This window comes from Berghia stephanieae, chromosome 4 (assembly GCF_034508935.2).
Source record: "Berghia stephanieae isolate SIO BIC M18660-M18661 chromosome 4, UCSD_Bste_1.3, whole genome shotgun sequence".
Classification (NCBI taxonomy): Eukaryota; Metazoa; Mollusca; class Gastropoda; order Nudibranchia; family Aeolidiidae; genus Berghia; species Berghia stephanieae.
The window spans coordinates 42413757-42431256 of record NC_088363.1 but is presented as its reverse complement, the minus strand read 5'-3'; the positions used below and the strand labels follow the sequence as shown (position 1 = coordinate 42431256).

Sequence of the window (17500 nt, the reverse complement as noted above, 5' to 3'; positions counted from 1 at the left end):
GTTAACTGCTGTATTCTGGAAAATCACGTATTTAAAATTTTGGCCAAGAAAACTCGTCCTTCAAATATCGATTGATTGAAATGACCCTCGTCTTGACTAAATAACTCTCAAACGTGGTTTTAGAAATTTTTTTTGTCATGCCAAGATCGCGAGGCCCCAGGTATTATTATTATTGAGCATTTCTTGACCATTTATATTGCGTGATATAAATAAATAAAATAAAATTTCCTTTATTCATCCCATAGGGGAAGTTTTTCTCTAGGGTCTATTCCTAGGGAAGACTGGAGTAACCCAGGTGTCAGCCGCAGTGCGGCGCCGCAAATTGAGCTAGGGCGAGGTGACTTGCTCAAGGCCACGCAGCGCAGCGAAGGGTGATCGAAATCGGTATCTTTCGGGTACGAAGCAAAGACCGTACCGCTGAGTCACGCTAATCCCCAATATATATATATATATATATATATATATATATATATATATATATATATATATATATATATATATATATACTGTACGTGCCCAAAGCGCTTTACCATAGATCCCAAGCCAGCAGCAGTACATTTCATTTAGGACGAGACACGACTATAGACTAGTTGTCCATCAGCGCCATTAGGTCCATGGAACCGTAGTTGATTCCGGTTTCTATAGATAGTATGCGCTTGACTAAGGAGTTCACAACATTGCCATCCGGAAGTATAACGGACCAACACACAAAACTTTGTGTCACCATGATCGTTTATAGTCAGGTTAATACAGTTTAGTGCGAATTACTCATAAACGCGAATGGCAAGAAAACAATAACAAAGACCAGAGTGACGTCAACTTCGAACTATCTATAGCATGAGACGGACTATACCAATTGCTTGATGGGCTTTGGTGAGGAAGATAGTCAATCACAAAGTACTTTCCGTCAGATCTAACAGACCCAGCTACCTACCCAATCACGGTTGCGTTGACATTATGGGGGTCAGTAAAAAAAAATCTTGACTACAACAGGGATCGTTCTCGGCCCCTTTGGGTCTGGAGCGAGTGCTCAACTACCTGAGCTATCGGGACCCCCTAGACCATTGACTAGCATGTTATTCAAGTGATAGTAAAGATTTGAAACTGTCCATGTAAAGGAGATCCACTTCAGAAGTCATTGGTATAATATTTCAAAGTACTTTCCGCTAGATATTAACAAGACCCAGAAAACCAATCCTGGTAGTGTGAGGAAGAGAAAGGCAAGAATACCCCGGCAACATCATCGTGTCAAAAATATTTTTTAAAAGGACTTGAGCTTTCTTATAGAGCAATATCCACCAGACTTGCGCAAAGCGCTTTTCAAGGGGTTCCTGACCAACAGCAACACGTAACATGTAGAAGGAGACATGACGCCTGTTATGCAATTTTACAATTTTTCCGACAGAGACAATGATGTTAACGGCCAGGTACTCATTTTTCACCCGAGTACGGTGAGAAAATGTGAATAACTAGCCTCTTCCAATGACCCAACTATGCGCCGAGCTAGCCTTTAAACACAGGACATTCCGATCCGAAAGCGAATGTTATACCACAAGACCACATAGGCGCGCAAAAAGATAAAGGATGCACCACTCGAGTGGAATAAATTTGTGATCACGAAGTTAATCAGTTTCAATTTTTTTTTTTTTTTGGTTATACTATTATCATCGATCGGCGGTGATCCCATAAAAACCGACACCGAGAATCAATTAGTAGCAGGGTGACCAAATAAAAGCGCTTCCCGCCATCAAATGCACCTATTAGAAAACACAGCGGGTCCCAGAAAACAGAACTGGAACTACTCACCACTGTGAATGATGTAAAATCATCTCGTAATGTGAGCGATTGACATTATAGGATGTTGAGTGCTTCCCATGAATGTATAGGAATGTGGAAAGGGAGAGGTAAGAGAGAGAGAGAGAGAGAGAGAGAGAGAGAGAGAGAGAGAGAGAGAGAGAGAGAGGGGATGGGGGAAAGAAGCGAAATAAGTAGAGGTGGTGGGGTGGATTATCTTCCTTGTACTGTGGAAACACTTTTGCGTTTAATTCAAAATGAAATTGATTCAAATATCAATGGATTAAGATGGCTTCCATCTTGTCCAAAAAAAAGTTAAACTTTTTATGAGGTCTCAGATTTAAGATTTTTTGACACCATTTGGGTCATCTAAATGATTGATATGGAAGTAAATTCTGGCTAAAAATCAAATGAAAAAATAAAGTGTTTAGTGAGTGAATTCTAGTATATAAAATCTTGATTTACACTTATATAAAGAAGGAAAATGACAGGCCAGTGAAATGTCAGATTGGAGATTTTATCGCTGAGAGGCAAGAATCAATTAAAACGTTCTTCAAAGAATTTCTTGTCTATTTTTAGAAATTGAAGAGCTATTTTCAGATTGCGTCAATTATATATTGATTACATCTTAACATCTTAGTTATTTCTAATTCCTCTTTGAGAATGTAGTTATTCAATATTTAAAATAAATCTCCTGTTTTTAAAAGAAGTCGTTTATCCAATCAAATGTTTATATTTTCGCAATCTCCTACTTTGAATGCTGACCTCAAGAAAGATTCCACAGCTATGTGGTCTTGTGGCATGACACTCATTTTCAGATCGGAATGTCCTAGGTTTGAGCCTCACTCGGTGCATAGTTGAATCCTTGGTAAAGACTCTTTACTCACATTCTCTCACCGTACTCATGTGTAAAATGAGTACCTATCCGTTAACAGCGTTGACTCTGTCCGCAAAAAAAAAGTTTATTTCGCCTAACAGGCGTCATGTCGCGTTCTACATTTTGCATGTAGCTGTTGTCCCGGATGCCCTTTGTAAAGCGCTTGGATCACGTTGAGTAGATATTGCGCTATATAAAAGCTAACGTTTTTTGGTTCTGCTTTCTATTTGTTTTGTTGTTTTTTTTTTGTTTTGTTTTTTTTTTTTGTTTTTGTTTTTTGGTTTTGTTTTTTGGGGTTTTTTTTTGTTTTTTTTTTGTTTGTTTTTTTGGGGGGGTGGGTTCCAAAAAATATATCAAAGTGAATCATAAGGGAACTGACGGTGGTGTGAGACACTATTCTAGAAAGTTTTGTTTGAAAGAGTGCCAGACAAAGTGGAAAGAAAAATACAAGAAAAGATTAACTCTTTAAAAAATCAGCCTAGCGACTGAGAATGCAGTCGAGGCAAGCTGATTAAGGATGATTATATTGTATTTGTCTTGATGTTTTGTCTGACACTGTTTCATATACACTATTTTTCAGGTCTTTAATTTGCTCACATAGGACCTTGGCTCTATTGGGAAGCAATAGGGTTCAATAGTCTGATGTCACTTCCGCCCAGCAACCAGCAGCTTGGCTTTAAGCAAAGAAAATCGGTATTTAACATATCATGTGATCAGAATGTAAAAAGAGTCAAAACATAATCAGATTTGTAATGTTTTCCTCCTCTGGATACAATTTTATGCTCGTCGGAGAAGTATTTCATAAGGGCGGTGATGGATTAATAAAGGCCATTGTTCCGATAGTTTAGAACCAGTTGCCATGCGTCATTACGAGGGAAGTGACGTCACGACTGCTGAACTCTATTGCCATCGACGAATACTTAGCAACTTAGTTGATGTTGAGCTACTTATCTGCTTCAGTTTCCTACTTGTCTTACTATTTGCTCTTTAAATAAGTAATAAAAGTGTGATATCGAAATACTGGTTCATATTTCATTAGAAGTGTAAAACTACTCTTCGGGAGGACTGAGTATATTATTATTATTATTATTATTATTATTATTATTATTATTATTATTATTATTATTATTATTATTATTATTATTATTATTATTATTATTATTATTATTATTATTATTATTATTATAATTATTATTCTACCCTGTGTAAATTTATCTTCTGATTTCAGAGTAATGTCATTTTATTTTCCATTCTAGATATATATTATGCTGGTCGTCAATAAAGACCATCCATCCATCCTTGCTTTTTTATGTCCCGTAATCCTTAAATCTACCTATAGATCCTGCTACTAAAATAGTTGTGCCACCTTATGAATCAATATATTATAACATGTCCTACACGTTAAATGTTGCTGTTGACCAGGGACCCCTTGAAAAGCGCTTTGAGCACATTTAGTGGATATTGCGCTTTATAAAGCTCAATTTTTTAAAAATGTAACCTTTTCATTATTAGCCCACCGAAAGATTGGTTACATTTTTTAATTGAGCGTTTATATAGTGCAATATCCACTAAACGTTCTCAAAGCACTTTACAAAGGATCCCCGACCAACCGCAACAGGCAACATGTAGAACGAAACATGACGCATGTTAAGCGATATTACAATTTTTTCTGACGGAGACAATAACGGTGTTAACGGCCACCTGGCCGTTTTACACCTGAGTACAGTAAGAGACTATGAGTAAAGAGCCTTTTCAAAGGACTCAACTATGCCGAGACCGTGGCTCGAACTCATGACCTTCCGATCCAAAAGCGAGTGTCATAGCACACGACCATAATATAGCCGTACATTACATACACACTTCCAAGGATTTCGGAACCAGAAAAGTAGAAGGTGTGACGTCAGCTTTTGTTCCATATTCTTTTATTTATTATACATAATTACGTTGATACTGCGAGACGGTTTTGTGGAGAGACATTCGCCTTTGGATCAGTGGGGATTTCCACCTGTCCCACATGTACCCGATGTGGGCAAGAACCCGAAACGGCAGAGCATCTAGTTGAACGGTGTGTTGTGACGATGCTACCGGGCGGGTTCGCGACAGGGCACGAGTGCGGACCGGACTTAGCTGATTGGGTCGATCGTCATAACATACTAGTGTGAGAACCATAAGAGGCTGCTGCCTTCGGACCTGTAGATTTCAGGTTCGAGTCCCACTCTGCGTGGCGTACAGTTGGGTCTTTGTAAAAGGCTCTTTATTCAGTCTCTCATCGCAAAACAAAAACAAAAAAAAAAAATAAAGAGAGAGAGAGAGAGAGAGAGAGAGAGAGAGAGAGAGAGAGAGAGAGAGAGGGGGGGGGGGAAGGAGATGGGAGGAAGGAAACGGACAAAGCTATGGACATGAGCCAAATCATTTTCCGACGTGATAGTCTAAATATAGCACAAAGGGCATTGATGAATCACGTGTTCAATGCCTATATATAGATGAAATCTGATGTAATCTTTAAAATGTCCCGAATCGGCGATGGAATTTAATTAATTGTTGAATTGTCTCCCCGAGGCAAGCCAGAAGGTCATTATTAATGATGCATGTACATCCATTAATTTTTTCATCAAAAATGAGGAAATAAATATCGCTTGTTTACGAGACTGGTTCCTTGATATAAAACTTGCATTCATCAAACCACAGTCGTGCAATGTTTTAAATCAATGAATGAGTGAATAAACCACAAATGTCACCGCAGCCTCCATTCACAGTTTTTGGATTTGACAACGAATGCATTTCTTAGCACGGCTATGTGGTCTAGTGGTATGACGCTCGCCTTCGGATCGGAAAGTCAGGAGTTCGAGTCCCGAGCGGTGCATAGTTGAGCCCTTGGAAAAGACGCATTACGTACTCACATTCTCTCATCGTACTCAGGTGTAAAATGAGAACATGGCTGGCCGTTAACAGCGTTGTCTAAGTCCGAAAATAAATTGTAATATCGCCTACGAGGCGTCATGTCATGGCTCGTCCTCTCTGCTAAGTGTTGCTGTTATTGGTCAGTGACCCCTTGTGGAAAATAGTTTTGGGCATGTTTGGTGTTTGGTGGATATTGCGCTATATATATATATATATATATATATATATATATATATATATATATATATATATATATATATATATATATATGAGTGTTGGTGGGTACTTGTAGGTACGAAAGTGCTCGATAATGGTGGTTAGAGCTGATATATAATGTAAATTTTCACTCACATTTTTTGCCGAGACGACTCGTTTCTGTGTTTTTCCTTTAATTCACACTTCTTCAGTCGGCATAATCCATTTTGTCATGTCAAATGGATTATGTGGACTGAAGAAGTGTGAATTAAAGGAAAAACACAGAAACGAGTCGTCTCGGCAAAAAATGTGAGTGAAAATTTACATTATATATATATATATATATATATATATATATATATATATATATATATATATATATATATATATATATATATTCATATATATTTTTTTAAGCTCAGTCTTAAGACAAGCCTTACGGCGTAACATTTGAAAACTCATAGTCTAACACTGGCTCTAAAGGGGGTCATTGCCACCATTTAAATCAAGGTTTCAGGTTTTTCTCTTTTTTTTTTTCTTTTCTTTCTCGTTTTTTTTTTTTTTTTTTTTTTTTTTTTTTTTTTTTTTTTTGTTTTTTTTTTTTTTTGAGAATGAGAATTTATTTACGTATTATCTATTTTTTATTTATTTTTTAATTTAATTCTTTTGTTTTGTATTTACTTGTTAATGAATTTTATTGTACAATAATATTATGTTCATTTTATATTTTATTGGAAAAAAAATTATATTTATTTATTTAAATATATATCTTATGCATGGGACAAATTCCCCGTATGGGATAAATAAAAGGAATTTAATTAATTTAATGTGATTTAATTTAATTTGATTTGATTTAGTTAATTATCAACATTAACCAGTGATAATGCCGTTTTGGTATGATTTATTACATCTGAGGTCAATGTGATCGGAGAATGATTTCAAACATCATTTCGCAACAATGTTTTACGCAATGCCTTTTAAAATGTCCATTAAGTATAGTTTTACTTCAACCTTTTTTTTAATGGGGCGGAGTGGCCAAGTGGTTAAGGCATTGCACTGCGATCCGGAAGATCCCTGATTCAAGCCCAGCCCGCTTCAGGCACTTTCTTTTTTTTCTTGAGCAAGATTATTAACCCCCACTTTGCTCACTTGGACAACCTGGGTGATTTCTGTTGACATCAGACATCCTGTTTGATGGATTATCTATATTCCTTCGTGAATTGTCTTGGCAACGGGATCTTATGGTGCCGTTGCGAAATGGAAAAAAAATATTTGGATTTGATTGCGTGGAAGGCTACCTGAAGACTGGGATAGTAAAAAAAAACCCAAAAAACAATTAATGCTATATGCGAAATTGTCGTACCAGTAAGGTCGTGGGTTCGAGCCGTCATCGCCGCGAGATTAAAAAAAAAATTCTCTTTTGTCTTCTGTCACTTTTCAACTCACTTTATTCCTTGTTGTATACTGATTTTTAATTTGTTTGCTTTGAGCTAAATCACGAATACGGCGACGGTTACATAAATATATTGTTGTTGTTGGTTATTGGAATCTATAAAATCCTTTTTGCAACAATTGTCATACGCCCCTACCTCGTGATTATTATATAATCAACATAGTACCTATATTATGGATGGAGCCAATTTTTTCTGAGGGTCCGTATGTAAAAGATTCTTAATAATAAATAATATTTTCTTTTAAAAAAAACACCCTTTATTCATCCCATAGGGGAAATTTGTCTCGAGGGTCTATTCGAAGGGAATTGTGCAGTGCAGCGCCGCAAATTGAGCTAGGGGCGACGTGACTTGCTCAAGGCCACAAGGGCAGCGGTGGGTGATCGAACTCTGTACCTTTCGGACACGAAGCAAAGACCGTACCGCTGAGCCACGCTGCCCCCCCCCCCCCCAATTTTACATCCAATATTGTTGTTTCAAAGAAACGTTCCACGTCTGGTATTTTACTCATTTTCTAAGCTGTTATATTACTCTTTCTTCATTTCTTTTTAAACACCTAGCAAACGGTATTGTGTTGGAGACTAAGAAAGAAAGGAGCAGGCACCGGTGTAAGATAAACAACAGTACAAGAGTGTATGAAAGGTGCCAGACAAAGCAAGAAAGAAAACTACAATAACAAAAAAACAAAAAACAACATCCAATCGATGTCGATTGAGGGTTTTTTTTTTTTGGGATGTTTCTTTTTTTTATTCTTGCATTTTTTTTCTTTCCTGCTTTGTCTGGCACCTTTCGTACACTCTTGTTCATATCTTTGTGTTGGAAACTAAAGTACTGGATTTGATAGAGTACAGTAGTTTTTTTGCATGTTCAAATACGAGGGAAGATTACTCGGAGAGCTCAAATAATGGTTCCCAATTTGTCTGGCATGAAATGGCTACGGTGTCCCAGACTAGTTTTGGATTTGTCTGAATTTGTTTTTAGATATTTGGTTACTTTGGACGATACGGGCCGGCTAGTGTTGTTGCGTTGTGACGTATATGCGGCCCATCGAGTCAATGCGGTGTTATGTCAGAATGATCAAGATGTATGTAGAAATTTAAGTCTAGGGTCATAATTTTTAAGAATTATGAAATTTAAGGCTTGGAAATTTAGGAAGGAAAATTCAATTGCCTCATATTGTAAGTCATTTATTTGATCTAAGGGGAGCCAGAAAAAATAACCAATAAATTTCTCTAAGAAAAGTGCAATGAGAGACCTCTATCTGTTCAAATCGGCGGCTTTTTGTACGTATAAAAAAATTGAGCTTTATATAGCGCAATATCCACTAAATGTGCTCAAACCGCTTACAAAGGGTCCCTGGTCAACAGGCGATATTACAAATTTTCGGACAAAGACACGCTGTTAACGGCCAGGTACTCATTTTACACCTGATTACGGTGAGAGAATGTGAATAAAGATCCTTTTCCAAGGACTCAACTATGGGCCCAGCGCGAGGCCGAACCCAGGACCTTCCGATCCGAAAGCGAGTGTCATACCACTAGACCACATAGCCGCACAATATATTCAAAAGAGATGGAAATATACCTGCTGATATATCAAATAACTCTCTTTATAACCCCGTCTGGGCATCAGAAATAAAGTGGACCACCCACTTCAATTCACATTATCCCAAAACTATAGAGACTTAAAACGCCACCAAAATAACAACAAAAACAATAAAAATCTATAGACAGTATGCGCTTGGCTAATAGGCTCACAACAATGCCATCCGGAAGTATAATGGACCAACACACAAAACTCTCTTTAACCAAGATCTTTCATAGTCGGAATAATACAGTTAAGTGAGAATTACTCATAAACGTGGATAGCAAAAAAAAAAAAAAAAACAGTAACAAAGATCTGAGTGACGACAACTTCATTCAATCTAAAGGAAGATCTTCTGACAATAGCATCCACAGCTAAAGAAAGACAGTGTACTGTGGAAGGAATTGACAGAGACGATTAGAGAGGCAGCCGAGGAATTCCGATTGGATGATTAGGAAGCGAAAGGGTCTAAGTCAAGTAAGTCAAAGGGATAATGAGTGCTCAATTTTAAGCATTATGTTTATCACGACTTAATACTTATAGTATTAGTAAAGTAGTACTAAAATTATATTATATTGGTGACTTACTCCCCCCCCCCACCCCCCCCCCCCCCCCCCCCCCCCACCGTTTCCCTTTTTGTCTGTATTATATAATGGCGAGAATATTGAAGTCACGTGTAGAATAGGCATTATGAATATTGGAGTCTGGAGTTTTTGTTTTGTTTTGTTTTGTAGAGAGAGGAGTGAGAGGTTTGGTGGGTTTGTTTGTTTTTTTTTTTTGTTTTTTTTGGGTTTTTTTTGTTTTTTTTTGGGTTTTTTTTTTGTTTTTTTTGTTTTTTGTGGCTGGGGTGAGTTGTTGGTGAGATATACTGAATTCAATATTCAGAAGAAGTTGAAGAAGGAGAAGAAGAAGAAGAAGAAGAAGAAGAAGAAGAAGAAGAAGAAGAAGAAGAAGAAGAAGAAGAAGAAGAAGAAGAAGAAGAAGAAGAAGAAGAAGAAGAAGAAGAAGAAGAAGAAGAAGAAGAAGTGGTGTTGGAGGAGGAGACAACATTTGCTTGACATAAATCATGAATAGAGAAATAGATTATCACTCACTTGGTGACAGGCCCGGTAGATTGAAAACTCGCTGTTTCTTGGATGCCATTGTTTGTATGTTAGTATGTCTGTCTTTATATTTGTTTGTTAGTCTGTAATAGGTTGACTTGGGCTATTCAGTGCAGATTAAACACCATACTCTCGTTGGATGGAGATGGTCTTTGAATGATAAGAAAAGGCTATTCAGTGCAGGTTGAACATCATACTTTCATTGGATGGAGATGGTATTTGAATGATAAGAAAAGGCTATCCAGTACAGGTTGAACATCATACTTTCATTGGATGGAGATGGTCTTTGAATGATAAGAAAAGGCTATTCAGTGCAGATTGAACATCATACTTTCATTGGATGGAGATGGTCTTTGAATGATAAGAAAATGCATTAGTCACATAACATTTAAACTGTCTTTTATCTTATGTGAATTCCGACGATTGGGATGTTGAACACAGAAATTTTATATTCTTGATGTCAATAAATTCTTACTAGAGGTTGAAAGTGTTACCAGCTCCCCAAAATGGCAAAGGCTAAAGCTGCTCCTCAGATGAAATGGTGAGATTGCATAGGGAATCATGAATTCTGAATTTGCATCATTTCCGTCCACCTTCAACAGTGTCTGTTCCAAGAGAAATAATTGAAGATTTTGCAACTGTAATGAAATGTCAATGGTTTGATACGAATTCTAAAGGCAATGCAGTGATGTTGACGTAGAATTCACAATGTCGTACGGGGAGAAATACTTAAAGGCATACCAAATGGTGTGAAATCATACTCTTGGGATCTGGACCTGTGTCAGTTGTGACCTCATGTGCTGGTAGACCATATGTGAAATCCAATAAACCTTTGGAAAGAATGATAGAAAATGAAACAGTCGGCACAAGACAAAAAAAAAGGATAAACTTAATCGTCGTGGGTGGTTGTTTAGGTAATCTTGTTGAAAACTAAAATCTAGATATTTTCATAACTCTGATCAAGGGAGTTTACTTTAATAAATGAATATAAACGCAATCCTTCTCCAGAGGAGTTCTGTTTCGTTTTAACTTGGTATTATACCAAATGTATTCAGCAAGGTTCTTATAAGTCATAACAGACAATATATTGCATTTATTAAGAAAAAAAAGGATATGATTATTACAACTATGATCGGTTTTACTGGATCCTATATCTCTCCATTCTTTATTATAATTTATCCCATACCACTTGGTGAGATAGAGAAAGTTTTAAAAAATGAGGTCCTCCAGATCCATAAGGCCCATGGAGCAGGAGTTTATCCCGGTTTCTATAGCATGAAACGGACAATAACAATTGCTTGCTACCCTTTGGATAGGACGCTAGTCTATTGCAAAGTACTTTCCGCCAGATCTAACAGACCCAGCTACCCATTCACTGCTGGGTAGAAAGAGGGCGGGGAGGATCAAAATAAATTCTCGACTGCACCCGGGATCGATCTCGGTCTCTTTGCATGTGAAGCGAGTGCTCTACCAACTGAGCTATCGAGAAATATAAGGTGTTGATTATATATCAGTATTTTACACATAAACAAACCAAAATCAATCGCTGACATTTTGTCAATCGATAATAAGACAGAATCGAGATTCTCACTAAGGATTCTATTTTTAAAAATCAACTGTTGCCAGAAAGATATTCTTCGACGGCTAGCACTATTCAGTATTTGATATTGAATAGTGGTTTTGCACTATTCAGTATCAGATACTGAATAGCGGTTTTCCACTATTCAGTATCTGATACTGAATAGTGGGTTTGTACTATTCAGTATCTGATACTGAATAGTGGTTTTGTACTATTCAGTATCTGACACTGAATAGTGGTTTTGCACTATAATACGGTGTTGTTTTTTTTCCGAAACCTGACAAATAGGGCAGCTGTGGGAGTGAATCTGGGACTCAGAAGAGTGTACACCTGTGGAGAGTGAACCTGGGACTGGGTTTCGGCGGGTTTCGTAATAAAAAGCAATTACGTTTTTACGAAACCCGACGACACCTGGCAATATCCGACAAAGTTATGGGAGTTAGGCAGCAGCGTGTGTGTGTGTGTGTGTGTGTGTGTGTGTGTGTGTGTGAGTGTGTAAGGGAGGGGGGGAGGAGGAAGGGATGAACCTGAGATCCAGGGAAGTGTACACCAGTGGGGAGTGAACCTGGGACTCTGGGTTTTGTAAAACAGCAGTAACAAAATGGGGGGGGGGGGGGGGTCCTTTTTTACGAAACCCCACAATATGCGGCAAACTTGTGGAAAGTAGGCAAAGCGTGGGACTGAACCTGAGACAGTGAAGTGTACACCAGTGGGGAGTGAACCTGAGACTATGGTTTTCGGCGGGCTTCAGATAATTTCATATAAAAGCAATTACATTTTTATGAAACCCGACGAAACCTGGCAATATCCGAGAAAGTTATGGGTAGTAGGCAACAGTGGGGAGTGAACCTGAGATTCGGGGAAGTGTACACTAGTGGGGAGTGAACCTGGGACTGGTTTTCGGTGAGTTTTGGAGGAAAAAAAAAGCAATTACTTTTTGTTTACGAAATGCGCCAAATCCCAACAAAATGGGGCAAAGTTATGGAAAGTAGGCAAATCATGGGGAGTGAACGTGAGACTAAGGGAAGTGTACACCAATGGGGAGTGAACCTGAGACTATGGTTTTCTGCGGGTTTCAGCGAGTTTCACATAAAAGCAATTACTTATTTACCAAACCCGACGAAACCTGGCAATATCCGACAAAGTTATTGAAGTAGGCAACAGTGGGGAGTGAACCTGAGATTCATAGAAGTATACACTAGTGGGGAGTGAACCTGAGACTCTGGTTTTCAGCGGGTTTCAGCGAGTTTCATATAAAAGCAATTGCTTTTTTTACTGAAAACCCGGCAATATCTGACAAAATTGTGGGAAGTAGGCAACAATGGGGAGTGAACCTGAGCTTAGGGAAGTGTACACCAGTGGGGAGTGAACCTGAGACTATGGTTTTTGGCGGGTTTCAGCGAGTTTCACATAAAAGCAATTACCTTTTTACGAAACCCGGCAATATCCGACAAAGTTATGGGAAGTAGGCAACAGTGGGGAGTGAACCTGAGATTCATGGAAGTGTACACCAGTGGGGAGTGAACCTGAGACTATGGTTTTCGGCGGGTTTCAGCGAGTTTCACATAAAAGCAATTACTTTTTTACGAAACCCGACGAAACCTGGCAATATCTGACAAAGTTATTGAAGTAGGCAACAGTGGGGAGTGAACCTGAGATTCATAGAAGTATATACCAGTGGGGAGTGAACCTGAGACTCTGGTTTTCAGCGGGTTTCAGTGAGTTTCATATAAAAGCAATTGCTTTTTTTACGAAACCCGGCAATATCCGACAAAGTTATGGGAAGTGAGGCAACAGTGGGGAGTGAACTTGAGATTCATGGAAGTGTACACCTGTGGGGAGTGAACCTGAGACTCTGGTTTTCGGCGGGTTTCAGCAAGTTTCACATAAAAGGAATTACCTTTTTACGAAACCCGGCAATATCTGACAAAGTTATAGGAAGTAGGCAACATTGGGGGGTTAACTTGAGATTCATGGAAGTGTACACCAGTAGGGAGTGAACCTGAGACTCTGGTTTTCGGCGGGTTTCAGCGAGTTTCACATAAAAGCAATTACTTTTTTTCGAAACCCGACAAACCTGGCAATATCCGAAAAAGTTATTGAAGTAGGCAACAGTGGGGGGTGATCCTGTGATTCAGGGAAGTGTACACTTGTGGGGAGTGAACCTGGGACTCTGGATTTTGTAAAAAAAGCAAGACCAAGGGAGAGGGGGAATTACTTTTTATCGGAACCCGCCAAAACCCGACAAAGTTATGGGAAGCAGGCAGCAGTAGGGAGTGAATCTGGGATTCGGACACCGATGAGGATTGAACCTGGGACTGCGAGAGGTTCATACCAGTGGACAGGGAGCTCAGAATGTACTTTTATTTCAAAACCTACCGATATTGTCAAAAGTTATGGGAAGTGGGCACCATTGGGCAATGAACCGGGACTCAGGGAAGTGCACACCGGTTAGGAGTGAACCTGGGACTATGAGAAGAGGTTAACAGTGGAAATGAACCTGGGACTATGGAAGATGGATACCAATGGGAAATGAACCGGACTATGGAAGGTGGGTGCCAGACGAGAATGAAGCAATTACATTTTTACGAAACCCGCCAAAAGCTGTCGAAAAACCATAGACTTAGGTTTACTCCCCAATAGTGTACACTTCCCTGAGTCTCGGGTTCACTCCCCCACTGTTGCCTACTTTCTTTCCATAACTTTGTCGGATATTGTCGGGTTTCGTAAAAAAAAAGTAAATGCTTTTTTTTTACGAAACCCAGTCCCAGGTTCACACCCCACTGTTGCCTACTTCCTGGCGTGTTTCGTAAAAAAAGAATCTCCTCTAAAAATACCACGTGTATTCAGTAAATAGATGTAAATTGTAGTCTAATATTCAGTATCTTAAATTATTAATATTATTATTATTATTATTATTATTATTATATATTATTATTATTATTATTATTATTATTATATTATTATTATTTATTATTATTATTATTATTATTATTATTATTATTATTATTATTATTATTATTATCATTATTATTATTATTTATTATTATTATTATTATTATTATTATTATTATTATTATTATTATTATTATTATTATTATTATTATATTATATTATTATTATTATTATTTATTATTATTATTATTATTATTTATTATTATTATTATTATTATTATTATTATTATTATTATTATTATTATTATTATAATTATTATTATTTTTATCATTATTATTATTATTATTATTATTATTATTATTATTATTATCATTATTATTATTATTATTATCATTATTATTATTATTATTATTATTATTATTATTATTATTATTATTATTATCACGAAAATTTTAATATAATACGGCAATTAATTCACGGAAGTACATCGCTCAATTTAAAATGGCAGAAAGTCTGGCCACATATTTATAATGAATCGGGTTTGTCTTAGATGACCAAACAAACAAACAAACAAACAACAACAACAACAACAACAACAAATGAGACAAACAGAAAAAAGCAAGATTTTAAAAAGTAATAAACAAGAGAAGAGCACATCAATGAAAACAACAACGAGATTATAACACATAAAAGATATTCGTAATAAATCGATAACTGATTAAATTACTCCAACTACTTGATTAAAAAAAATAATAATCATAATAATAATGATGATGATGACGATTACAACAACAACAACAATAATAATAATAATAATAATAATAATAATAATAATAATAATAATAATAATAATAATAATAATAATAATAATAATAATAATAATAATAATAATAATAATAATAATAATAATAATAATAATAATAATAATAATAATAATAATAATAATAATAATAAAAGAACAATAGTATAATATCAACATTAAGGGCATATTACAAGCAAATAAAATTATTAAAACAAAAGTTTAAAAAATATCAATAGACAGAAGGAATTTTTAACATATGGAAAAAAAAAAAGTTATCCCAGCCGTGATTTGAACTCTCGAACCTTAAGCTCAGAGTCAAACAGCTGATATCCACCAAGCCATGGTGTCACTTAACATTTAGTGACATTTAATCATGTCTATTTAGACATTTAAAAATGTATTTGAATGCCACTCTTATTTTGATATTTTGAACTAGATATGTTAATTGCACAATAGCAGAAATTTAAAAATTACGATCAAAATGTTTTTACAACTTTGAATCGGACTCTCAGTTACTGCACGTGTTCAATCTGGAAGGAGGTCAGCAGTTTATTTACATTCAACCGAGATTGTCGCACTTTTCACTCTCTCTGTAGAAAAGAGTTCCTTGTGGATACTGAATAGTGGAAAAGCACTATTCAGTATCTGATACTGAATAACCACTTCCTTCTCCGACATCGACAATTCTACTTTCATACTACGTTTTCATCTTCTCTCTCTCTCTCTCTCTCTCTCTCTCTCTCTCTCTCTCTCTCTCTCTATCTCCCTCTCTCTCTCTCTCTCTCTCTCTCTCTCTCTCTCTCTCTCTCTCCCTCTCTCTCTCTCTCTCTCTCTCTCTCTCTCTCTCTCTCTCTCTCTCTCTATTCCTTTATAGGAAATCGCATACATGAGGAAAATCTTTATTATGATGGAGATTTTTAATTATCTTATCTTATCTTACTAAAGGCTGAATAGAGGAATTATCCTTTAAATGCCTTCTACAATAGTTTATAATTACAAAATCTCTCATATAGTTTGTATTGTATCATTCACAGACAGTTCTACACAACTTTGAGGAAAAATATATCAATACGGCAATGTAAAGTCGAATATTACTGTCACTTTTATAACAAAATAAATTTTAACTTCTGAAATAAAAAACGTAACAAAAGACATAATTTCTTTACTGAAATGAATTGTTGTAAGAATAAATTATATATGTTGAAAAACGTTTTAATATCGAATCGACGAGGCAGTGAATGGAAGCAACAACAACAAAAAGTCTAATAAAAGGTTTCTCGAGTTTTTCATTTACAGTGTCAAGGAATAAAAGGCTTTCTTGTGTGGGCAAATTATGAAATGGATGACAAACTGATGGGGTTTTATGACGGAATCTCCTTTCTCTCTTTCCATCAAAACCCTGGATTAGTACTTGCGACTATGTGGTCTTGTGTTATGCCACTCGATTTCGGATCGGAAGGTCCTGGGTTCGAGTGTCGCTAAGCGCATAGTTGAGTCCTTGAAGAAGACTCTTTACTTACATTCTTCCACCGTACTCATGTGTAAAATAAGTACCTGGTTGTCAACAGCGTTGTCTCTGTCGGAAAAAATTGTAATATCGCGCCTACAGGCGTCATGTCTCGTTCTACATTTTACGTGTTGCGGTTGGTCAGGAACCCTTTGTAAGGCGTTTTGAGCACATTTGAGTAGATATTGCGCTATATAAAAGCTCTAGTTAAATGTATGACAAACTGATGGGATTTTATTCTCATTTCTCTCTTTCCATTAGAATCGTGGATTAGTACTTACAAAACCTGGTATCGATAAAGGCTTTTATAACAAGGAGTATGAGCTGTAGTACAAGCCATAAATCAGTCATTTATCATTTCTATTTTTTTAACTAGAGCATTTATAGAGCGCAACATCCACTAAATGTGCTCAAAGCGCTTTACAAGGGGTCCTTAACAAACAGACAAACGTAACATATAGAACAAGACATGACTCCTGTTCGACGATTATACAATTTTTTTCCCGACAGAGCCAACGTTCTTAACGGCCAGGTACTCCTTTTACACACGAGTACGGTGAGAGAATGTGAGTAAAGGGCCTTTTCCAAGGACTAAACTATGCGCCGAGCGAGCCTCGAACTCAGGACAATACATTAAAAGTCTGCGATTCTAACCAGATAAATGATTGGATACGCGTCTCTCTCTCTCTCTCTCTCTCTATATATATATATATATATATATATATATATATATATATACATATATATATATATATAGATAGATAGATAGATAGATAGATAGATAGATAGATAGATAGATAGATAGATAGAT

The 17500-nt window shown here is 36.6% G+C and overlaps 1 protein-coding gene across 2 annotated transcripts in view; it reads left to right on the top strand.

The window, feature by feature from the left end:
• Positions 1-17500, top strand: part of LOC144970610 (uncharacterized) — a 134924-nt gene that overhangs the window by 42943 nt on the left and 74481 nt on the right. The gene's annotated exons all lie outside the window — the stretch shown is intronic.